The sequence below is a fragment of the Chiloscyllium punctatum genome, unplaced genomic scaffold (genome assembly GCF_047496795.1).
Source record: "Chiloscyllium punctatum isolate Juve2018m unplaced genomic scaffold, sChiPun1.3 scaffold_77, whole genome shotgun sequence".
In the NCBI taxonomy this organism is placed as follows: domain Eukaryota; kingdom Metazoa; phylum Chordata; class Chondrichthyes; order Orectolobiformes; family Hemiscylliidae; genus Chiloscyllium; species Chiloscyllium punctatum.
This window is the reverse complement of record NW_027309811.1, coordinates 218,316-245,740: the sequence shown is the minus strand read 5'-3', so window position 1 is coordinate 245,740 and position 27,425 is coordinate 218,316. Positions and strand designations below refer to the sequence as shown.

At 49.4% G+C, this 27,425-nt stretch overlaps 1 long non-coding RNA gene across 1 annotated transcript; it reads right to left on the bottom strand.

The window, feature by feature from the left end:
* Positions 1 to 824: 824 nt before the first annotated feature.
* Positions 825 to 26,953, bottom strand: LOC140471405 (uncharacterized). Its single transcript, XR_011956996.1, has 3 exons — positions 26,859 to 26,953; positions 4,978 to 5,114; positions 825 to 1,058 (listed from the first exon to the last, which is right to left on the bottom strand). It is a non-coding gene; the product is annotated as an uncharacterized lncRNA (long non-coding RNA).
* Positions 26,954 to 27,425: the final 472 nt, after the last annotated feature.

Genomic DNA, 27,425 nt, shown 5'->3' with positions numbered 1-27,425 from the left:
CCAGAGGATGTGGTGGAGGCTGGGACAATTGCAACATTTAAGAGGCATTTGGATGGGTATATGAATGGGAATGGTTTGGAGGGATATGGGTCGGGTGCTGGGAGGTGGGACTAGATTGGGTTGGGATATCTGGTCGGCATGGACGGGTTGGACCGAAGGGTCTGTGTCCGTGCTGTACATCTCTAGGACTCTATCATTCATTGAGGTTATAGAAATAAACTGTGTGGTCGCGTCTGGAGGAGATTTAAGGTATAAAGGTTTGTTGTTACCGAAGGAAATTCCATCAATCGGGACCAGCAGAGTTTACAGAGACTGAGTGCGTTTTAGAGACAGGAAGAGTTGATAGTCATCATTAGAAATGAGAAACTAATTTATGAGAGAAGCAGGGTCACTCTGCTTTGTGCCCAGAGACATGGAGGAGTCTCACAGCTGGAGGAGGTTACTAAGGAAAAGAGCTTTTTTGTTGTCGTGACGGGAAGGTTACAGAGATCATGAAGGTAGTAGGAGGTCAAAACAGTCACTAAGACAGGGAGGTTTTTCAGGTCTGGAAAGGACTACACTGACCAGGATGGCGAAAGGAACTGAAGAGTTGTTGTTTTCCAGTAAAGAAGAGATGTGACAGAACCCGGGATTAAAGGCAAAGGCAGAAACTTGGAGAGTTTTACTGATATGAGGAGCTTACAGGGACAAGCAGGATTGTAGGGGCTGATAGAGATAGGGGAAGTGGTATCGATGAAACAGACAATGGAGAAACTGACAGACATAGGGAGGGTTCTGTGGAACAGATGAATTTACAGGCAAGATGATGAAAATGAAGCCTGAGAATTTTCTCATGTTCCTTGCCCAGCATTGTTCCTACATCATGCCCTCAGGGTCTGAATTAAAGCCCACTAACTCCTCCCTGTGTTGTTTACTGTGAGTGATCTTAGCGGCTGCAGGATTTACTGAAGGGTTCAGATCTCCCTCTCCATCTGTCTCTGGCTGACCAACTGTCTTCAATGTGGTGATGGACGATTCATGAATTGGGAATTCTGCTGAGTCAGGGACATCAGAAATACCTGCAAGAGACAGAGAAGTAGACAGAATGGCAAATTAGATTAATGCAATGAAGGTTCCACGTGGAGAATGGCACTGAGTCCCACAGAGATCTGGAAATACCCAGTCTCCGTCCCTGGCCTGCGCAGTTGCTTCCCTCTGGAGTGGAGAATGCTGTTGGCTCAGGATCTGGAGTAGCTGCAAGAGTGAGAGACACTGACAGAGGCAGCAATTAGACCCACAGTGAGGGATATCACATGGAGAGAGACAGTGATATCAGCAGAGTGCAGGAATGTATCAGGATCACACAATGGTATCATCAGAAGTGGTTCTGACCAGTGAGCACTGCTACCAGTACTCAGGGAGGACGGAGCTATTTTATTGGGATAGGCTCCCCAGGTATCAGGATTATGCAGTGTGCTATAAATGGACACAGATGAGGAGGGGGACAGGTCTGAGGGGAATGGATATTCCCAAGTCCAAAGAGGAAGGTTGAAATATTGGAACACCATGGAGATGTGGATGAAGACCAACAGAAAGAAACAGTAAGGGACTGAGTTTAATTAAAATATGACATTGTCAAACAGATTTGTGACAGGAAATTATTGGTTAAAATAAAGTAAATGCCATTTCCGCCCCTCACAATTCCTCATACACCACAAGTGACATCACTTCCGCCCCTCACATCATCGCTGATGTCACACACTCAGTGACTTCCACGCCCCCCCACTGCCGTGTTTGCCACCACTTCTGCCCCCACCAACGCCACTCACCTGCATTTTGCTGACACCACCCCCAAGTCCCACCGTCAACATCCCTGCCCCCAGTACCCTGAGGGGAACACCACCCCTGCTCATGACTCCATCCCCATTCCCCCTAACAGCACACCCACTCCTGTTCCAGGCGCCGTCGCCTCCCCCAGCTCCAGACCTACGCTTGGTCCCAGCTCCCAGTCCTGCCGAGTTTTCACCATTCCCCCTGACCATCCCCTCACTGAGGACGAATGATCAGTCCTCAGCAAAGCCCTCACCTTTATCCCCCTCCGTCCACACATCAATGAATTTAATACACGCCGTGACATCGAACACTTCTTCCATCACCTCCGCCTCAGAGCTGACTTTTACAATGAAGACTCCCACCTATTTTCTGAGGACCCCTTTGCCGGCCTCCAATACACTCCATCCACCTGGACACCCCGCGCTGGCCTATTACTTGTCTTCAATTTCTTCATTTCCAACTTCCACCGAGACATTAACCGCCTCAACCTATCTACCCCCTCCCCCACTCCATCCTCTCACCCTCACAACGTGCAGCCCTCCACTTCCTCTGCTCCAATACCGACCTCACCATCAAACCAGCAGATAAAGGGGGTGCAGTGGGAGTCTGGTGCACTGACCTCTACACCGCTGAAGCCATGATGCCAACTCAAAGACACCTCCTCCTACCACCCCCTCTACCATGACCCACCTCCAATCACCAAACCGTCATCTCCCAGACCATACAGAACCTCAACACCTCAGGAGGAGATCTCCCACCCACAGCGTCCAAACTTATTGTCCGGGATCCCACACTGCCCGGTTCTATCTCCTTCCCAAGATCCACAAGCCTGACCACCCTGGCCGACCCATTCTCTCAGCATGCTCCTATTCCATCAAACGCATGTCTACCTACCTCGACATTGTCCTATCCCCCAGTCCAGGAATTACCCACATTCGTTTGAGACACCACTCACACCCTCCACTCCTCCAAGACTTCCGTTTCCCAGGCCCCCAACGCCTCATCTTCACCATGGATATCCAATCCCTCTACACCTCCATCCACCATGACCAGGACCTCCAAGCCCTCCGTTTCTTCATCTCCCGACATCCACAACAGAACCCTTCCAATAATACTCTCATTCGTTTGGCTGAACTTGTCCACACCCTTAACAATTTTTCCTTCAAATTCTCCCACTTCCTCCATACCAAAGGGGTAGCCATGGGCACCCGTATGGGCCCCAGCTATGCCTGTCTCTTTGTTGGCTACGTAGAACAGTCCATCTTCCGTAGTTACAATGGCACCACTCCCCACCTCTTCCTCCGCTACATTGATGACTGCATTGGCACCACCTCGTGCTCCCTCGAGGAGTTTGAGCAATTCAGCAACTTCACCAACACATTCCACCCTGACCTTAAATTTACCTGGAACATCTCAGACAATTCCTTCCCCTTCCTGGACCTCTCAATCCCCATTAATGACAACCGACTTGACACCGACCATTTTTACAAACCTACCGACTCCCACAGCTACCTAGATTACACATCTTCCCACCCTACCGTCTGCAAAATTCCCAACCCCTATTCCCAATACCTCCACATCCACCGTACATGCTCCCAGGACGGCCAGTTCCACCACAGAACACATCAGATAGCCTCCTTCTTTAGAGATCGGAATTTCCCTTCCCACGTGGTAAAAGATGCCCTCCAATGCATCTCGTCTACATCCCACACCTCCGCCCTCAGACCCCACCCCTCCAACCGTAACAAGGACAGAACACCCCGGTGCTCACCTTCCACCCGACCAACCTTCTCAGAAACCAAATCATCTGCCGACATTTCCACCACCTCCAAAGGGACCCCACCACCAGGGATATATTTCCCTCCCCACCCCTTTCCACTTTCCGCAAAGACCATTCCCTCTGTGACTACCTGGTCAGTTCCATGCCCCCCCAAAACCCACCCTCCCTTCCTGGCACTTTCTCCTGCCACTGCAGGAATTGCAAAACCTGCGCCCAGACCTCCCCCCTCACCACCATCCAAGGCCCGAAAGGAGCCTTCCACATCCAATGTTTTACCTGCACATCCACCAATATCATTTATTGTATCCGTTGCTCCCAATGCGGTCTCCTCTACATTGGGGAGACTGAACACCTCCTATCAGAGTACTTTAGGGAACATCTCTGGGCCACCTGCACTAATCAACCCCACCACCCTGTGACCCAACATTTCAACTCCCCCTTCCACTCTGCCGAGGACATGCAGGTCCTGGGCTTCCTCCACCGCCACTTCCACACCACCCGACGCCTGGAGGAAGAACGCCTCACCTTCCGTCTCGGAACACTTCAACCCCAGGGCATCAATGGGGACTTCACCAGTTTCCTCATTTCCCCTTCCCCCATCTCACCCCACCTCCAGCCACCCAGCTCAGCACCGCCCTCATGACCTGTCCTAATGGCCTATCTCCCTTCCCACCTATCCAATCCACCCTCGTCTCTGACCTATCACCCCCATCCCCACCCCCATTCACCCATTGTACTCTTTGCTACCTTCCCCCATCCTCCACTCTGACCTATCACCTTCTTTCCCACCCCATTCACCTACTGTACTCTATGCTACTTTCTCCCCATCCCCACCCCTCTCTTATTTATCTCCCCACTCTGCAGGCTCCCGGCCTCTGTTCCTGATGAAGGGCTTTTGCCTGAAACATCGATTTTCCTGCTCCTCGGATGCTGCCTGACCTGCCGTGCTTTTCCAGCACCACTCTAATCTAGACTCTGGTTTCCAGCATCCGCAGTCCATGTTTTTACCTTATTGGAGGAGGAGACTACCGAGATAAGGCATGTTGTAGACAATGAAGCAAGTTACAGCGATGGGGATGGTAGTCTGGAATGCAGCACAATTCAAATATGTGGAGGGACTATCGGGAAAGGAGGAGGTTACAGCGATAGGATCTGTTACAGGATTAAAAATTATCGAAGACACTGGACCACAAGACATGCCATAGATATACTGTTGCAGAGAAGTGAGTTTTAATATAACAGAACTTACATTGGGGTGGTGATTGAACCTGGGGTGTGTGTGTGTACTGTACTCCCCTCCAGCACTGTATCTATGTCATGTTGTGTTAACAGATGTTTGGAGCCCTCTCATTGTTCTTTGCTCTGTGCACTGTGGGTGACCTTACCTCACCACTGGATTTATTGAACGCTCCAGATCTCCTTTCCCTTTGTCTCTCTCTGGCAGACCAACTGCGTTCAATGAGATGAGGGACGACCCACCCAGCAGCTGGGAAGGCTATTGATTCAGGAGTTTCCTCAGTACCTACAGGAGACAGAGAAATAGACAGAATGGGAAATTAAACAGATGCAGTGAAGGTTACACATGGAGAATGGCACAGAGTCCCACAGAGATCTGGAAAATGGAGCGATATTAAGTAATAGTCCCAGATTGCTGGAAGATGTCAGGATCACACAATTGTGTCGGAAGAATGGGTTTAGCTTCATGATGCCCTGGTATCAGTGCTCAGGGATGAGCACCCAGTGAGCAGGTGAAGTAATGGCCTAGTGGTATTATTGCGAGAGAATGTATCCAAAACCTCAGCTAATGTTCAGGGGAGGCAGGATTGAATCCCGCCAACTGAAAAGGAGACACTTGAAATCAATAATTTTAAAAATAATAATTAACAATCCACAAATAAGTATGAAACCATTACTGATGTACAACAAATCCAAACACTTGTCCTTTAGAGAAGGACATCTGCCCATCCTCACGTGGTCTGCACGACATCCCCACAGCAAAGGGTTTGCCCCTCAATTACCCTCTGAAATGGCCGAGCAAGCTACTCAGTTCAAGGGCTTCTGGGACTGGGCAATAAAGGCTGGTCAGACAGAGACTCACACATCCCATACCTGATTTTAAAAAAATCTATTAGGATGGTCCCTCTGGAACTGTGCTAGGAGCAGTGTCCTGGCCAATCATGTTGGTAGGTTTATGGACAGGGCATTAAACTGACAGAGAGGATGCCGGGACAGGATTCAAGTGAAAGGATCTTTCCAAAACCACAGAAGAAAGGTGAAGTATGGGAGCAGCATGGGAATGTGACTGAAGACAAGCAGAAAGGAACAGGAGGAGACAGAGTTTAACTAAAATTTTTACGTTGAGGGCGGCACGATGGCACATTGGTTAGCACTGCTGCGTCACAGCACCAGAGACCCGGGCTCAATTCCCGCCTCAGGCAACTGTCTGTGTGGAGTTTGCAAATTCTCCCCGTGTCTGTGTGGGTTTCCTCCGGGTGCTCCGGTTTCCTCCCACAGTCCAAAAAGTTGCAGGTTAGGTGAATTAGCCATGGAAAATTGCCCACAGTGTTAGGTGTAGGGGAATGGTCTGGGTGGGCTGCTCTTCGGAGGGTCAGTGTTGACTTATCGGGGCGGCACGGTGGCTCAGAGGTTCTCACTGCTGCCTCACAGCGCCAGAGACCTGGGTTCAATTCCCGCCTCAGGCGACTGACTGTGTGGAGTTTGCACGTTCTCCCCGTGTCTGCGTGGGTTTCCTCCGGGTGCTCCGGTTTCCTCCCACAGTCCAAAGATGTGCAGGTCGGGTGAATTGGCCATGCTAAATTGTCCGTAGAGTTAGGTAAGGGGTAAATGTAAGGGTATGGGTGGGTTGCATTTCGGCGGGTCGGTGTGGACTTGTTGGTCCGAAGGGCCTGTTTCCACACTGTAAGTAATCTCATCTAAAATTGTACATCAGCAAATAGATTTGTGACGGAAAATTGTGGAAGAGAATATATTATGTTTTTTTTTAAACGGACAACGTTGCTGCAATATGGTCGAAGTATTTGTGACACAGAGATAAAAGAGGTTTAGACACCAGGGAGACATGGATACAGGGTGAACAAAAATATTCAGTGGTTTGTAATCTTGTGCAAACTCAGGCAAAATGGGCAACGATAACAATAATGGATAACAAAGGCATTACAGAGAAAGCATTTGGCCTCAGATCATGAAGTAGAGTCAGTCTGAATGTACATTCTGGCTACTACTTGCCAAGGTCACAAGCAGCAGAACAGTTTTAGCCACTGAACAGCATTCCATTGTTCAGCACTGCATTACACACGAACTCATTGGAATTTTTTTAACAAACACATTGTGATAACTTTGGGAAACTTCAATATTTGTATAATCTGGGACAATCACACAGTCACCATTGATATTGGAAGATGAGTTTGGTGAATTTTTTTTCAGTGTTTCTTTGAAAGACACATTGTGCAACTGTTAAGGGACATAACTATCGCAGAGCGACCATGTAATGAAACTTAGTGAATGAGTAATGTCACCTGCAGAGATCCTTCGGGAAATGTGGTAAAGTGCAGTTAAGATAAATAAAGTTTTAAAGTGATTCACAGAAAGGAAATCTGCAACTAGAAATAAAAATAGACAATTACATGAGTTTGACAGGAGAACTGACCAAGGTAAACGCGGGAAACAGACTGAAATATGTGCCTGTAAATGAACAGTGGAAAATATTTGAAGGGACAATGCAAAATACTCAACAAAAGGACATTCAATTGAAACAGTAAAAACCTCAGCAAGAAATTCCCACTGATCCTTTACTCAGGACAAAACGAATCATACTAGATTATGAGGCTGAGAAGATCACCAAAAAGTACTTAAAAGCCTGAAGTGAGAGAGTGTTTTAGGAGAAATTGCAATGGGTCTGCTAGCAGGAGGAGGGCAGTGGGAAGGGGAATCATTGTCAAGGTTTAATGACACGATAGGAACAGGGAGAGATGAATGTGCTGGAGGTGGTGAGAGTGTTACAGAGAGTGGTCAGGGTGTTACAAAGCCAGGACGGATTTCTGCAGCTGGAGGGGTTTGCAGAGGTACGGAGGGACATAGGTATTTTTATTTATTCATTCATGGGATGTGGGTGTCACTGCCTGGAACAACGTTATTTGGCCCCTCTGCTAATTACCTAGAGGGCAGCTCAGAGTCAGTCATATTGCTGTGGGTCTGGAGTCACATGTTGGCCAGACCAGGTTAGAATATTTGATGTCCTTCCCTAAAGGAGGTTAGTGAACTAGATGAGTTCTTCCGACTGATCAACAATGTTTTAATGGTGGCCCCACCAATGTCTTTTACAGCCACAACATGACATCCCAACTCTTACACTTAATGCTCTCCCGAATGAAGGTAACCATCCCAAATGCCTTCTTCACCAGCCTGTCTACCTGTGACACCACATTCAAAGAAATGTGTACCTGGGTCACTGGATCTCTGACTGAAAACACGATCCAGGGCCCGAACAATAACTGTACAAGTCCCACCCTGGTTTGTTCCACCAAAATGGAACACCTCACCTTTATCTAATTAAACTCCATCTGCTATTCTTCAGCCCACTATCCCAGCAGTACTGTTCATCCTGTTGTATCACAGATAAACATTCTCCACTATCCACTTTACCACCAATTTCAGTGTCACACAAAACAATTACTTACCAGGAAACCAATATTCCCATCCAAACCATTTATCCAAATGACAAACAACAGTGGACCCACTCCACCGCTGGTCACATGTCTCCAGCCAGAAAAAAACAACATGCCTCCCACCACCCTCTGTCTCCTACCATCAAGCAAATTTTGTATCCAGTTCACGAGCTCCTCCTGAAAGCCATATCCTTTGACACTGATCTGAGCTTATTACCCAGTTTACCAGACAGAACAAAGAACACAGAACAGTTCAGCCCAAGACCCTTCGGCCATGATTTCATGCCAACCTTTTATCCAACTGTAAGATCAAAATAAACTACATACCCTTCCTTTTACTATTATCCATGTGTCTGTCCAAGATTCTATTAAATGTCCCAGATGTGCCTAATTTTACTACCACCATTGGCAGTCCATCCAACCACCTACAATTCTCTATTCTCTTATCCATCCTCCATTCACCTTAAAGTTACGCCCCCTTGTAATAGCCATTTATGCCAAAGGAGGAAAAGTCTCTGACTATTCACTCACTCTGTGCCTCTTATCATCTTGTTCACATCCACAAAGTCGCCCCGCCCCCTTCTTCACTCCAATGAAAAAATCCTTCGCTCCCTCACCTTTTTTTGTAAGAACTGCCCTCCATTACAGGCAGCATCTTGGTAAATCTCCTGTGTACGCTCGCTAAATCGTGCGCATCCTTCCTGTAAACAGGGGACCAGAACTGAACACAATATTCCAAGTGTGGTCTCACCAGGACGCTATAAAAATGCAGTAAAACCTCACGGCTCTTACCGTCAATCCCCTTCTAAGGGGAGCCAACACAACAAGTGCCTTTTTAACAACCCTACCAACGTGCGTGGCGATTTTGAGGGATCTATTGACACTGACCCCATGATCTCTGGCAAGTAATCTACCTTTCACCCTGTATTCTGTATTCAAATTTGACCTTCCAGAATGAATCACTTCACACTTTTCCAGATTGGACTCCATCTGCCACTTCCAGCCCAGCTCTGTGTCCTGCCAATGTCCCATTGCATTCTACAACAGCTCTCCACATTCCCCACCAATCCACCAACCTTCACGTTATTGGCAAACTTACTAACCCACTCTCCAACATCCACATCCAAGTCAGTTACAAAATTCACAGAGAGCAGAGTCCCAGAGCTGATTGTTACAGAACACCACTGGTCACTGAGCTCCAGGCTCAATACTTCCATCTGCTGCCACCCTCTGTCTTCTCTGGGCCATCCAATCCTGTATCCAGACAGACAGATTTCCCTGTATCCCAATTTTCCTTCTTTTCTGAATGAGCCATCAACATATTCTGCCATATCCTCAAAGAATTCAATAAGGTTTGTGAGGCATGACCTGACCGCTCACAAACCCATACTGACTGTGGCTAATTTAACTATGGTGTTCCAAGTAGTCGTATATCCTGTCTTTAGAGTCCTCGCCAATAATCTGCACACCACAGACATAAAACTAAATCTGTAATTCCCAGAATTCTACCTCCGTAATATGGTCCAAACTCTACAAACGTTCTCTCCTCTCCCATGCTCCCCAGAATGACACTGGAGGGTGGAGGGAGTTACAGAGATAGGGAGGGATGTCAGGACACGAGGATTTTGCAGATATTAGGAGGTTTGCAGTGCCAAAAGGAGGCTTCAGTAATTGTGAGGTTTCATGGTGATGAAGGCATTTGAGGAGGGAGGGAGGGAGGGAGGATTGTATGGAAATGAGCGGTTTCATAGTTTAGGTGTTTTGTTAGGACTGCAAAAGGTTACGGAATTGGGGAGGTTTAAGCACTTGAGATTGTTACACAAACATGGTTTTGGTTGCAATGCAGGAAGAGGATTCAGGAAGCTGGAGAGTATGGGGTCTGAACGAGGTTACACAAATGGGAAGAGTTGTCAGGAGTGGAGGTGTTTACAGAGACAGCAATGGCCTGATCTGGAGCAGAGGACCCAGATTGGGAGGGGTGTGGGGACTGGAGGTGATTTCACAGGGAGGGAGGACCATAGACCCACAGGAGGTTACAGAAATGTGGAGAGCTGTAGGGCTGACAGGGGTTCATGGAGTTGGGAATGTTGGGAGGGATAGAGAAGTTTACAGGGATAAGAATGTTTGTAGGCCAGGGCTGAATCACAGACAGGGACTGTTTTAGGGAGCTGAGCAGATTACAGAGATAAAGATATTTGTATCGACTGGAAGAACAAACTGAGATATGCAGGGTATCGTGACTAACGATGTTTATAGACACAGGAAGGATTAGGTTCTGGGGGTTATGGAGGCTGTGGAATCTGGATTTCTTTTCAGAGACTGGGATAGCAATTTTGGTCAGAAACAGTTTCACAGATAAGGGAGCATAGCACAAACAGGAGGAAGTTGTAGAGGAGGGTGACGTTTAAACAGATAGTGGTGTAAGAGCTGGACAAGGTTATGGAGATGGGTAGATGGTGGAGACACAGGAGGAGCTTACATTGACATGGGGGTGATAGTGACAGGAGGGTGTTAAATAGATAGTGCATTTTGTAGGGACCGGATTGGGAGAGGCACAGGCATGGAGTGAGTTCGACAGATCAGGATTACTGCAGAGACCTGAGAGGATTACACTGATAGGGATGGTGGTCGGGTCTCCACAGACTGTTGGTGTTTAGGGACTGGAAGAGATTTGGTAGATAGGGAGGGATGTAAGAGCTGCAGGAGCTTATGGAGAGTTGGAGCAACTGCAGAAGTAGGTTTCTCAGACAGGAGTAGGTTATAGATAGTGAGGGTTGTGTGGTCTGAGTAAGTCAAAAAGAGGAGAGTTTTCTCGTCTGGAAGAGGTTACACTGACAGGGACAGTTGAAGAGACTGAAGCAAAAATGCATGGAGAAGGTTACACAGATCGGGAGGAGAGTAGGGGCTGAAGGTGAATACACAGACATCGAGAGTTGTATTGTTAGACGGAGCTGAGAGGGATAGGGTCCGGTGTAGGGATTTACACAGATAGAGAAGGTTGTGTGTTTTGGAGAAGGTTATACTGATACAGACAGTGTTAGGGAGTGTTTAGTGGACTACAGAGGAGCTCAGAGAGAATGTATTATGGGGAGTGGAGGAGATTACAGACACAGGGATGGCTGTCGGGTTGAAAAGAGCTTCTACTGATCCTCAGTGCTGTAAGGCTGGAGGGAGATTATAACAGCGAGTTGTTGCCAAGACTTAATTTCTTCACTGATATAGAGCAGGTCTCAGCATGTAACTGTCAAAGGGAAGTTGAGACAGTCCAGATTAGTTTTCAGAGACACAAATGTTTATGGGAGTTTCAAGAGGGAACAATGATTGGGAGTGCTGTACCAAATGGTAATAGTTATAGGGAGGGTTCTAAAAGCAGGAAGAGGTGACAGACATATCGATCTTTGTAAGGACTGGAGAAGGTTACATAGGCAAGGAGTGTTTTAGAGTCTGGAGGAGATTACTGTGTTGAGGAGAATACTGGGGATAAGGCAAGGTGTAAGAGACGGGGATGGTTGACAGTGCTGGACGATAACCTGAATAGAATCGCCATCGTGTGCAACCAGGCCATTCGGCCCAACCAGACCATTCCAAAACTCTGAAGAGCATCCTACCCAGACCCACCCCTCTACCTATACATTAAACCCTGAATTTCTCGTGGTGAACTTATTTAAACCACACATTCCTGAATACCACAATCAATTTATGATGGCCAATTCACTGAAGGTGCAAATTTTGGACACACACACACACACACACAGTGAGGGAATACACGCAGACACACAGTGAGGGAGGGACACATACGCAAATCGAGGGAGGGACACACACACACACACGAAGCGAGGGAGGGACACACACACACAACGAGGGAGGGACACACACACAGCGAGAGAGGGACACACATACACAGCGAGGGAGGGACACACATACACAGCGAGGAAGGGACACACATACACAGCGAGGAAGGGACACACATACACAGCAAGGAAGGGACACACATACACAGCAAGGAAGGGACACACATACACAGCAAGGAAGGGACACGCGCACACACACAGCGAGGGAGGGACACGCGCACACACACAGCGAGGGAGGGACACGCGCACACACACAGCGAGGGAGGGACACGCGCACACACAGAGCGAGGGAGGGACACGCACACACACAGAGCGAGGGAGGGACATGCACATACACACACACACACACACACACACAGCGAGGGAGGGACATGCACACACACAGCAGGAAAGAGACACGCACACACACAGCAAGTGAGGGACACGCACAGACATGCAGCGAAGGGACACACACACACACACTCACAGACAGTGAGGGAAGGACATGCACACACAGCGAGGGAGGGACACGCTGAGACACGCAGTGAGGGAGGGGACATGCACATACACAGCGTGGGAGGGACACGCACACAGCGAGGGAGATACACACACACACTCACACAGCGAGGGAGGGACACGCACAGACACGCAGTGAAGGGAAACACACACAGACAGAGAGGGAAGGACATGCACACACAGCGAGGGAGGGACACGCTGAGACACGCAGTGAGGGAGCGACACGCACACACACAGCGAGGGAGGGACACGCTGAAACACGCAGTAAGGGAGCGACACGCACACACACAGCGAGGGAGGGACACGCACACACACAGCGAGGGGGAAGGCATGTGCACACAAATTGAGAGGGGGCACACACACACAAAGCGAGGGAGGGACACGCAAACAGACACACAGTGAGGGGAATACAGACAGACACACTGCGAGGGACAGGAACACACACACACACAGCGAGGGAGGAATGCGCACATACACACAGCGGGGGATGGGGACATACACACGTAAAGCGAGCGAAGGAGGGACACGCACACATACACACAAACACAGAGCAAGGGACAAACACACACTCTTACAGTGAGGGGAATACACGCAGACACACAGCGAGGGAGGTACACGCACATACACTGCAAGGAGGGACACGCACACACCGCGAAGGAGGGACAAGCTCACACATGTCGAGGGGGAGGGCATGTGGACAGAAATTGAGAGGGGGCACGCACACACACAGCGAGGGAGGGACACGCACACACAGCGAGGGGGGATGCGCACACACAATGAGGGGATATACACAAAGAGCAATGGAGGGACACATACACACACAAACAAAGAGCGAGGGAGTGACACACGCACACAGAGCAAGAGAGACACACACACACAAAGCCAGGGTGGGATACGCACATACACTCCTAGAGGGACACACATTCTCACAGCAAGTGGGGGGCACACACACAGTGAGGGAGGGACATGTGCAAGCACAGAAACACAGACACATGCAGCGAGGGAGAAACTCGCGCACAGAAACACGCACACACAGAGCAAGAGAGGAACACTCGCAAACACACAAGCGAGGGGGGAGGCACACGCACACACACAGCGAGGGAAGGACACGCACGCACACACAGCGAGGGTGAGACACATGCACACACAGCGAGGGAGGTCCACACAAACAGAGCAAGAGAGGGACACTCACAAACACAGCGAGGGGGAGACACATGCACACACAAGAGGGAAGGCCACACACACGCGTGCACATCTAGAGGGACACACACACACACACACAGAGCAAGAGAGGGACACGCACACACGCAGCCAGGGAGAGGCATGCACACACAGCGAGGGAGGGTCACACACAAACACACACACACAGAGCAAGAGAGGGACACACACACACACAGCGAGGGGGAGTCACATGCACACAGCGACGGAGGACCATGCACAGCAAGAGGGACAAACACACACACACACACACAGCAAAGGGGGGGATCTCACACATACACAGCGAGGGAGGGACACGCACACACACACAACAGCAAGGGGGACACGCACACTCACAGCATGGGAGGAGACACACTTACACACACACACACACACACACACACACACACACAGCGAGGGAGGGACACGCAGTGAAGGGGGGGACACACAAACACATATGGTGAGGATATGACACGTACACATACACAGCAAGGAAGGGACACACACACACACACGGCGAGGGAGGGATATGCACACACACAGCGAGGGAGGGACACCCACACACAGGGAAGGAGGGACAAGTAGACACACGGCGAGGGGGAGGGCAAGTGCACAGAAATTGAGAGGGTGCACGCACACACAGCGACTGGGGATACGCACAGGCACAGCGAGGGAGGGATACGCGCACACACAGCGAGGGGGGACATGTACTCACACACCGAGGGGAGATGCGCACATACAGTGAGGGGGATATACACAAAGAGCAAGGGTGGGACACACACACACATACACAGAGCAAGGGGGGAAAGTCACACATACACACACACACACATCCAGGGAGGGACATGCACACACAGCGAGGGAGGGACACACACAAACACACACACACAGAGCTAGGGAGGGAAGGACATGCACAAACAGTGTAGGAGGGACAGGCACACACAGCGAGGGACAGACATACACATACACAGCGAGGGACACACACACACACACACACGGAAGGAGGAACAAGCACACACATGACGAGGGGGAGGAAATGTGCACAGAAAGTGAGAGGGGGCACGCACACACAGTGAGAGGGGACACACACTGACACGGCGAGGGAGGGACACAGGCACACACAGCAAGGGGGGACATGCACTCACACAGTGAGGGGGATGTACACAAAGAGCAAGGGAGGGACACACATACACACAAACACACACAAACACACACAGAGCAAGGGGGAAAAGTCACACATACACAGCGAGGGAGGGACACGCACATACACAGCAATGGGGACACACACACACACACAGAGCGAGGGAGGGACACACACACACTCACACACACAGCGAGCGAGGGACACACAAACAGCGAGGGAGTGAAACGTACACATACAGTGAGAGAGTGACACACACACACAAACACACACACAGTGAGGCAGGGAAGGACACGCACACACACAGAGCAAGTGAGGGACACACACTCACAGCAAGAGAGGGACACGCACACACACAGCGAGGGGGGAGACACATGCTCACTCAACAAGGGAGGGCCAAGCACACACTCGCACAGCAAGAGGGACACACACACACACACACACACACACACACACACAGAGCAAGCGTGGAAAGTCATACATACACAGCGAGGGAGGGACACGCACATACACAGAGCGAGAGAGGGACACACACACACGCACAGAGTGAGGGAGGACGTACACACACAGTGAGGGAGGGACACTCAGCGAAGGGACACACACACAGGCACAGTGAGGGAAAGACATGCATGCGCACATACACAGAGAGAGAGAGTGAGGGACACACACAGAGCGAGGGACGGGGACACACACACACGCAATGTGAAGGAGTGACATGCAAACACACACAGTGAGAGGGGGATACACGCAGACACACAGTGAGGCAGGGACACACAAACACAGACACACACAGAGCAAGAGAGGGACACTCGCAAACACAGCGAGGGGGAGACACATGCACACACACGCACAGCAAGAGGTACACATACACACACACACACACAGAGCAAGAGAGGGACACGCACGCACACACACAACCAGGGAGGGATATGCACACACAGCAAGGGAGGGTCACACACAAACACACACACACACACACAGAGGGAGGGACACGCACATACACACATATATACACACAGCGAGGGAGAGACACGCGCACACACAGCGAGTGAGGGACACGCAGTGAAGGGGTGACACAAGAACACATACTGTGAGCATGTAACACGTACACACACACACACAGCGAGGAAGAGATACACACACACACAGCGAGAGAGGGACGTGCTGAGACATGCAGCGAGGGAGGGACACACACACAGGGAAGGAGGGACAAGCACACACACGGCGAGGGGGGAGGAAATGTGCACAGAAAGTGAGGGGACACGCACACACAGTGAGTGGGATAGGCACTGACACGGCGAGGGAGGGACACAATCACACAGAGCAAGGGGGGACATGCACTCACACAGCGAGGGGAATATACACAAAGAGCAAGGGAGGGACACACACACACACACACACACTCACACGAACTCACACACACACACACACACACAAACTCACACAGCGTGCGAGTGACGCACAGGCACAGTGAGGAATTGACACGCATGCATATATACACACACACACACACACACCGAGGGAGGGACACTCACATACACTGCAAAAGGGACACACATACTCACAGCAAGAGGGGGACACACACAGTGAGAGTGGGACACACACACACAGACGGAGGGAAGGACATGCACACACACAGCGAGGGAGGGATATACACCAACACACAGAGCGAGAGACGGACACGCACATAAACCGCAAGGGAGGGACACGCGCACACACAGGGAAGGAGGGACAAGCAGACATACGGTGAGGGGGATGGCATGTGCACAGAAATTGAGAGGGGGCACATACACACAGCGAGACGGGACACACGCACACACAGCAAGGGGGGACAGGCACTCACACAGCGAGGGGCGATGCGGACACACAATGGTGGGGATATGCACAAAGAACAAGGGAGGGATACACACTCAAAGCGAGGAAGTGACACACGCACACACAGCAAGAGGCACACTCACACACGCACAAAGCAAGGGAGGGACACGCGCATAGACACACAGCAAGGAAGGGGCACACACACACACACACACACGCAGCGAGGGAAGGACACTCACATACACTGTAAACGGGTCACACATACTCACAGCAAGAGGGGACACGTACACACAGAGAGGGATGGACACGCTCATGCCCAAGCACACAAACACAGACACACAGCGAGAGAGGGGCACGCACACACACAGCCAGTGAGGGACATGGACACACACACACACACACACACACACACACACACACACACACACACACACAGAGCAAGAGAGGGTCACGCACACACACAGTGAGGAGGAGACTCATGCACACACAGCGAGGGAGGGCCACACACACACATGCAGAGCAAGAGGGAGACACACACAGAGCAAGGGAGTAACTCACACATACACAGCAAGGGAGGGCCACACACACACATGCAGAGCAAGAGGGAGACACACACAGAGCAAGGGAGTAACTCACACATACACAGCGAGGGAGGGACACACACACACACACACACACACACACACACACACACACACACACACACAGTGAGGAGGGACGGACACACACACACACACACACACACACAGTGAGGAGGGACAGACACACACACATACACACACACAGTGAGGAGGGACACACACACACACACACACACGCACACACACGCACACTGAGGAGGGACACGCACACACACACACACACACACACAGAGTGAGGAGGGACACACACACACACACACACACACAGTGAGGAGGGACACACACACACACACACACACACACACACACACACAGTGAGGAGGGACACACACACACACACACACACACACACACACACACACACACACACAGTGAGGGAGGGACACGCAGTGAAGGGACACACACAGACACAGCGAGGGAAGGACATGCCCACGCACATACACAGAGAGCGAGGGACACACACACAGTGAGGGAGGGACACACACAGAGTGAGGGAGGGACACGCTGATACACGCAGCGAGGGAGGGAGCATGGACACACACAGCGTGGGAGACACACACACACACACACAGCGAGGGAGCGACACGCACACACACAGCGAGGGAGGGACACACAGCGAAGGAGGGACAAGCACACACACCACGAGGGGGAGGGCATGTGCACACAAATTGAGAGGGGGCACACACACGCAAAGCAAAGGAGGGACACGCACAAATACACACACACACACACACACACACACACACACAAACACACACAGAGCGAGGGGTATACATGCAGACACACGGCGAGGGAGGGACACGCACACACAGAGCAAGGGAGGGACACGCACACACAGACAGTGAGGGAGCGACACATGCATGAGAAAGCACACAAACACAGACAGACACAGCGAGAGAGTGACACACACACAGAGACACACACAGACACACACACACAGCAAGAGAGGGACACACGCCCAGACAGCGAGGGGGGAGACACATGCTCACACAACGAGGTAGGGCCAAGCACACACTCGCACAGCAAGAGGGACACACACACACATACACACAGTGAGGAGGGACACACACACACACACACACACACACACACACACGCACACACACACACACGCACACACACACACACACAGAGCAAGGGAGGGACACGCACACACACAGCGAGGGAGGAACACACACACGCAGAGTGAGGGAGGGACACGCAGCGAAGAGACACACACACAGACACAGCGAGGGAAGGACATGCACAGTCAGTGAGGAAAGGACATGCATGTGCACATACACAGAGAGTGAGGGACACACACACAGTGAGGGAGTGACACACACACACAGAGCAAGGGAGGGACAGGCTGAGACACGCAGCGAGGGAGGGAGCATGGACACACACAGCGTGGGAGGGACACACACACACAGCGAGGAAGCGACACGCACACACATAGCGAGAGAGGGACACACAGTGAAGGAGGGACAAGCACACACACCGCAAGGGGTAGGGCATGTGCACACAAATTGAGAGGGTGCACACACATGCAAAGCGATGGAGGGACACACACATACACACAGTGAGGGGGATACATGCAGACACACGGCGAGGGAGGGACACACACAGTGAGGGACAGGGACACACACACGCAAAGTGAAGGAGGGACACGCAGACACACACACACAGCGATGAGGGACACACACACACACACAGCGAGGGAGGGACACAGACACACACAGCGAGGGAGGGACACACACACAAAGCAAGTGCGACGCGCACACAGTGAGAGAGGGACGCGCACACGCACACACACACACACAGCGAGGGACGGACACACAGACACACAGTGAGTGAGTGATATGCATACACACACATACAGAGCGAGGAGAGGACACCCTCACACACTGCAAGAGGGGCACACGCACACACACACAGCGAGGGTTGGACACGCACACACACAAGAAGGTTGAGACACGCAGACACAGCGAGGGTGGGACATTGCTCAGAAAGCGAGAGGGGACACACACACACAAAGTGAGGGATGGTGACACACAGACATACGCACACACAAACAAAAACACAGAGCGAGGGAGGGACATGCACACACACAGTGAGGGAGGGATATGCTCACACACATAGTGAAGGAGGGACATGCTCACACACAGCAAGGGAGGTACAAACACATAAGTGAGGAGAGTTACACACACACAGCGAGGGAAGGGGATACGCACGCATACACACACAAACACAGAACAATGGAGGGACACGTGCACACACAGTGATGTGTCTCCTCGGACATGTCATTATCCAGCTCTCACTCCAGTCTGCGCCTTCACAGTGTCAGCGTCTCTGTGACTCCCAGGTACAACTAGGCCTCGATCCTCAGGGCTGATTTATATTCTCCCAGGTGTGAGTCAGCCTCAAGCTCCTGCTCCAAGTTGCTCCCTCACACGGTCACTCCCTCTGTGACTCAGTGCTGATTTCGAGCCTCCTGCTCTGCTTTATATCCAACGCCAAGTCCCAGTCGGCCTTGACCCTCGCTGCTGATTTATATTCTCCCACTTTGTGCTGCTCTCTCTCAGCTTCTCTCCCCTTGTGATTCCCAGGTAATGGTAGGCCTCAAGCCTCAGCTGAGATTTATAACATCCCATTCCACACTGCTCTCTTACAGGATCGCCGTTGTGCCTGGAAGACAGTGGGAAAGGGGAGGATTAGACAGAGCAGAGGGTGTTACAGTGATTGAGGGAGCTGTAGGGGATGAAACAGGTTATCTGGGGAGCTAGGCAGACCTGCAGTATCTAAAGAACTTTACTGGAAGATACAGCGAAAGTTGCAGACACTGAACAAGGCAAAGGAAATAGAGAGATGGTGGCTTGTTCATGACTGAGCTTAGTAGAGTCTAAAGGGCTTCAAAGTTTGGGAGACGATTTGTAGCACGGGTGCTCGTTGTTGTGGTTCTGTTCGCCGAGTTGGGAATTTGTGTTGCAGACGTTTCGTCCCCTGTCTAGGTGACATCCTCAGTGCTTGGGAGCCTCCTGTGAAGCGCTTCTGTGATCTTTCCTCCGGGATTTATAGTGATTTGTATCTGCCGCTTGCGGTTGTCATATCCAGCTGTCCGCTGCAGTGGCCAGTATATTGGGTCCAGGTCGATGTGCTTATAGATTGAATCTGTGGATGAGTGCCATGCCTCGAGGAATTCCCTGGATGTTCTCTGTTTGGCTTGTTCTATAATAGTAGTGTTGTCCCAGTCGAACTCACGTTGCTTGTCATCTGCATGTGTGGCTACTAAGGATAGCTGGTCGTGTCGTTTCGTGGCCAGTTTGGTGTTCATGGGTGCGGATCGTTAGCTATCTTCCTGTTTGTCCTATGCAGTGTTTTGTGCAGTCCTTGCATGGGATTTTGTACACTACATTGGTTTTGCTCATGCTGGGTGTCAGGTCCATCGTCCTGGTGAGTTGTTGTCTGAGAATGGCTGTTGGTTTGTGTGCTGTTATGAGTCCTAGTGGTCGCAGTAGTCTGGCTGTCAGTTCGGAAATGTTCCTGATGTATGGTAGTGTGGCTAGTCCTTTGGGTCGTGGCATGTCTTCATTCAGTTGTCTTTCCCTGAGGCATCTGTGGATGAAATTGCGTGGAGTTTGACCCCACCCCGCAGCTCACCAATAGGATAAACAACACACTGAGAAACCTACAATAAAAAACGGACAGATAACCAGGTTTGACCGACAGGGAATGAAAGCTGAAACCAACAACACCCCCAGATTCTATGGACTACCTAAAGTTCACAAACCAGACATCCCACTCAGACCCATAGTATCACTACCAGGGACACCATCACACAAACTGGCTAAAGAACTACAGCAGAAACTGAAACACCTGATCAGCGGATCCAGACACTCTGTACAGTCAACACAGGAATTCTTGGACATCATCAGAAATATACACATAGACAAGGTAGAAACTATGGTCTCATTTGATGTAATGGCACTGTTCACCTCTATCGACAAAACCCTAGCCAGAGAAACAATAGCCAACCTGCTGGACATACAGAACAGACAACAGGACGTTGAACCTATCAACAAAGACGGCATACTCAAACTACTGGACCTGTGCCTCACAACACACTTCACATTCAACAACCAAATATATGAACAAATCAACGACACACCCATGGACTCACCCATCTCTGGACTCATAGCAGAAGTGGTAATGCAAAGATTAGAACAAACAGTCTTACTGCAAATTCAACCCAAACTCGGGGTCAGATATGTGGAGGACACCTTTGTAATCATTAAAAACACAGAAATAGAGAACACACACCGGATCATCAACGCCACACTCACCGCAATCCGATTCACAAGAGAGTAAGAAAAGGGCAACCAACTCCCATTCCTAGACGTGACGGTACAGAGAACACCGAATGGAGAATTCACCACAAAGGTATACAGGAAAGCAACACACACAGACCAAGTCCTGATCTATGAAAGCAACCACCTCAACACTCACAAAAGAAGTTGCATCAAGACACTGTTCAAAAGGGCCACAACACACTGCAGTACACAGAACTGCAAAAAGAGGAAGAATGTATCCACCAAAAACGGATTCCCCCCGCAATTTCATTAGGGATTGTCTGTATGGATTTGTTAGACGACTGTCCTCTGATATTGATGAGGGCCGTGCAGATGATATGGTTTATATGGAGTTCATTCAGGTCTTTGACAAGGTCCCACACGGAAGGCTGGTCCAAAAGGGAAGATCCCATGGGATCAAAGGTCAGTTGGTAAATTGGCTCCACACATGGTGGAGGGTTGGTTTTGTGACTGAAAGCTTTTGCCCAGCGGATGTACCACAGGGATCTGTGCAGGAGCCATTGCTGTTCATTATGGACATTAATCACTCGGATGTGAAAGCAGACGGTAACATTAGTAGGTTTGTCGATAACATGAAAGGTGAGGGTGTTGTCCACAGTGAGGGGGATGGACTCAGGCTGCAGTCTGATATCGATCAGATGATAAACTGAGCAGAGTAATGGCAGACAGAGTTTACTTCTGGTCACTGTGAGGTAATGCACTGTGGGAAGTCTAATAAATGAATGATATACATCATGAATGTTAGGTCCTCCTGGAGTACTGAGGAATACAGGGACATTCGTGGGCAAGTCCCTGGATGTCTGAAGGTGTCAGCACAGGTAGACAGGGTGGGGAATACACCTGAACTGGGAACAGGAGGGGGACCCACATCCTGGTGGGGAATGTTGCTGGAGCTGCTCGAGAGGATTTAAACTTGTCTGGCAGGGCTGTGTGACGCCAAAGAGTCATAAGGCCAGAAAGAAAGTTGAGGCTGGTAAATAGGTTCAACAGAGGAATATAAGTGTACAAGGCAGGCAAGAACATAGCAGACAATTATGGAAAAGTGGTGGATTAAACTGCAGTTATTTCAATGCAAAAGGCCAAACAGATAAGTTAGATGAACCCAGAGCATGGATGGGAACATGGGATTGGGATCCCATAGATATTACAGAAACACAGCTGAGGGAGCAACAGGACCAGCAGCTCAATGTTCCAGAGACAGATGCTACAGGAAGGAGAGAACAGGAGGCAAAACAGGAGGAGACCTGGTGGGTTTGATTGGGTGAAACATCCCAGCAGTAACTAGAGGGAGGATTCATGTAGGATCACCCAGTTAAATGATATTAGTGGAACTGAGAAATAAAAATTGGTCATTAGTTTTCTACGGTCAGACTACAGCGATAGGCAAACGGAGATGAAGGAGCAAATATGTCAGGAGATTTCAGACATCTCTTAGAATAATAGGGTTGTAATGATAGGGGATCTTAACCGTTCCAAACCTGGACTGGGATTGTTACTAAGTTAAGCATTTGGTTAGAAGGAATTTGTTAAGTGTGTTCCGAAAACTCCCAGTCATTATGTAAGTGGCCCAACTGGAGAATGGGGCCAAACCTGACCTCCCCAAGGTAGGGAACGGGACTGAGGTGTTAGTGGGGGAGCACTTTGGAAAGTTACCACAATTGTATTAGTTTGAAAATAGCGATGGAAAAGGACAGGCCTGGTCCACAAGTTAAAGTTATTCAATGGAGCAAGATAGTATTAGACAGGAATTTTTAAAGTAGATCAGGGGAGAGTATTTGCAGATAAAGGGAAATCTGGCAAGTAGGAATATTTTAAAATCGAGATAAAAGGAGCGTTCAGCGCCAGTGTGTTCTTGTTAGTGTGCAGCTGAATGCTGACTGAATTAGGAAACACTGGCTGAGTTTCGAGGCTGTGGTCAAGAAAAAGGGGGTCACATGTCAGATATAACTGATATAACTGATTCTCCTGAAGGGAATCCCTTCAGGAGCATTGGGGCTGTAGAAATACACTTAGGATAGAAATCAGGAATGTAAAAAGGGGACACGAGATAGCGTTGGCAGAGAAAGTTAAGGAGAATCCAAAGAGACTTTACAAGTGTATTAAGAGCAAAAGAAGAGCTCGGGACAAACCCGGTCTCCTTAATAATCAATGAAGGCAACAATGTGTGAAACTACAAGATCCAAAACAAATATTTCACTTTGGAACTTAGTGTGGATAAAGACTGGGGCGCTCAAGGAACTAAACAGTGTTTGGCCTGACCACTATTGGAATAATGTGTGCAATTATGGTCTCACTGCCATCGGAAGGATGTTGTGGAACATGAAAGTGTTCAGAAGAAATGACCAAAGATGTTGCCAGGGTTGGAGGGTTTGTGCTTCAGGGAAAAGCCTGAATAGGCTGGGGCTGTTTTCACTTGAACATGGGAAGCTGAGGAGTTACCTGATAAAAGGTGTTTAAAATCATGATGGGCATCGACAGGGTCAATAGACAAGGTCATTTCCCCAGGCGAGGGAAACTTTCAAAGAAACCTCAAGAATAACTGGCTCCCGCAGAGTGGATGGAATAAGCTGCCAGAGCAAATAGTGGAGGCTGATAGAAATACATTTAAAAGGCATGTGGATGGGTGTATGAATAGCAAGGGTTCAGAGGGATATTGGCAAAATTGTGGCAAATGTGACGAGAAACGTCATGCAGGAGTTGGTCCGAAGGGCCTGTTTCTGTGCTGTACATCTCTATGACTCAACGTCTTGAAATGAGTCCACATTATAGAAAAGGAGGTGCTGGAGGTTTTAAAACACAAAGGTAGATAAATCCCCAGGACCTGATCAAATGGATCTCAGGACATTGTGGGAAGCTGGTGAAGAAATTGTAGGGCCCCTAACAGAGATATTTGTATCATAGAGAGCTATGTGTGATAGGCTGTTAGACTGGAGGGTGGCATTGTGGACAGTGAAGAAGGTTTTCTGGGATTACAAAGGGATCCTGATGAAAGGTGTGAATGGCTGAAAAACTGTCGATGGAGTTCAATCTGAATAAATGCGAGGTAATGCATTTTGTACAACAAACCCGGGTAGGGCTTATACAATTAATGGCAAGACCTTCAGCAGTGTTGTAGAACAGAGGGACCTCAGGGTTCAGCTACATAATTCTTTGAAGTTTGTAACATGGAGAGACAGGATAGTTTAAAAAAAGGTGCTTGCCTCACTTGCTTTCATTGCTCAGTCCTTTGGATATAGGAGTTGGGAAGTCGCATTGAGATTATACAGGCCATTGGTGAGTCCTCTTCTGGAATACTGTGTCCAGTTCTGGTCGCCCAGTTATAGGAAGGATATTATTAAGTTGGAAAGGGTTGGGAGGAGATTTACTGGGATGTGGCTGGGTAGGAAAGGCTTCAGTATAAAGAAAGGCTGAATAGGTTGGTATTTTTCACTGAAACCTGAATGTTGACAGATGACCTCATAGAAGTTTATAAAATCATGAGGGGGATAGATAGAGTTAATGGGAGTTGTATTTTCCCATGGACAGGGGAGTTTCAAGACAAGGCACTACATTTTTAAGTTTAGAGGAGAGACATTTAAAAAAAAAGACTTGAGAGGCACATTGTTACACAGAGGGTGGGTTGTGTGTGAAATGAACTTCCCAAGAACCTGGGGACAATTACAATGTTTAACAGACATTTAGATTAGTACAGGAATAGGAACAGTTGGAAGGGATATGATCCAGGAACAGGCAGGTGAGATGAGATCTGTTTTAGAGTATGGTTAGCGTTAACTGAACAGTGCGGAGTGCGGTATGCCTCCAACTATGATTATAATGTTGTGTCATTAATTAAGAAAGGCTGCAAGAGAAAGCCAGGGAACTACAGACTGATGAGCGAGACATCAGGGTGGGTCAGTTGTTGGAGGTCATTCTGAGAGGTAGGCCTTACATGCATTTGGAAAGATAAGGCCTGATTACGGACAGCCAGCATGGCTTTGTGCATGGGAAAACATGTCCCACAAACTTGACTGGAGTTTGCTCAAGATGTGACCAAAATGATAGACGAAGGGGCCAAGGAATGAAAGATGGAGTTTAATTCAGTTGTTGGATTTAGTTCAGACAAACCAAGGAGGACTAACACGGGTAATGGTTGGGCCCTGAACAGTGTTGTAGAAAAGAGAGAGACCAAGGGGTGCAGTTACATTGTTCCTTTGACTGGCATCACAGGGCGACAGGGTGTTGAAAGCGGCAATTGGCACACTTGTGAGAGCATTGGTGAGAGCATTGAGTACATGAGTTGGAGATATTGGTAACTCTGTCGTCAATATTTTTCCTGGGCAGAGGAGGCCACGGGGTGACCTTATACAAGTTTATGAAACCATGTATGGTCTAAGTAAGGTGAATTGCCAAGGGTAGGTGAGTCCAAAGATAGAGGCATAAACGTGACGTGAGACAGCAAGGATTTAAAGAGGGAGCTGAGGGGCAACATTATCCACAGAGGATGGTGCATAGACGGAATGGACTGCCAGAGGAAATGGTAAAAACAAGTACAATTACAACATGGAAAAGACACTCAGGCAGGTACATGGAGAGGAGAAGGTTTGAAGGGATATGAGCCAAACACAGGCAATTCCGACTCATTCCATTCAGGAAACCTCGGCCGAAGAGTCATGCAGCACAGAAACAGACCCGATGTCTCCAGTTATTGGAGGAGGAGACTATCGAGACAAGGCATGTTGTAGAGACTGAAGCAAGTTACAGCGATACAGATGGTCATCTGGACTGGAGGTTTCAAATATGTGAAATAATTGGTGAGAGGGGAGGAGATGACAGAGATAGGAACTGTTATAGGAGTTAGAATGATTGAAGACACTGGTCCTCAATACAAGCCATAGATACAATGTTGGAGAGGGAATAGGGAACAGAAAGATCCCAGGCTGCATTACCACCCTCTCGTGGGAGGCCTGCTTTCCCCTCAGTTGTTCTGATGCTCCCTAAGAAAGCACAAGACTGGACTGATAACTGGGAACTCCCGATGCTGTCTCATTGCAACAAAACTTGCAGCAGGCGTGCTGATTATTACTTTCTGCTCTGTGCACTGGAATGATCTTACCTGGCAGCAGGATTTATTGAAGACTCCCGACCTCCCTGACTTTGTCTTTCTGGCTGACCAACCATCATCCCAACCAGCAGTTGGCAAATCTATTGAGTCTGGAACTTCATGATTACCTGTAGAGGACACAGAAATAGGCAGAATGGGCAATTAGACGAATGCTTTGAGGGTTACACATATAGAATGGCACTGAGCCCACAGAGATCTGGAAAATCCTGACCTGTGTTGCCTCATCTCTCTGGAGTGGAGAATTCTGTTGGCTCATGATCTGGAGTAGCTTCAAGAGTGAGAGACGCTGACAGAGGCAGCAATTAGACCCACACAGTGAGGGATACCACATGGAAAGTTACTGAGTCACATCATCAGAATGCCGGGTCAAACAATTGTGCTGGAAAAAAGAGTTTTAATTCATGTTGCACTGGGATATACAAACTGTGAGCAGGCGAAGTGATGGCCTAGAGGCATTATTGTGTGACAATTTATCCAGAAACTCAGCAAGTGTTCTCTGGACATAGGTTCAAATCCCACCATTGCAAATGATTGAATGTGAAGTAAATGCTTCAAAAA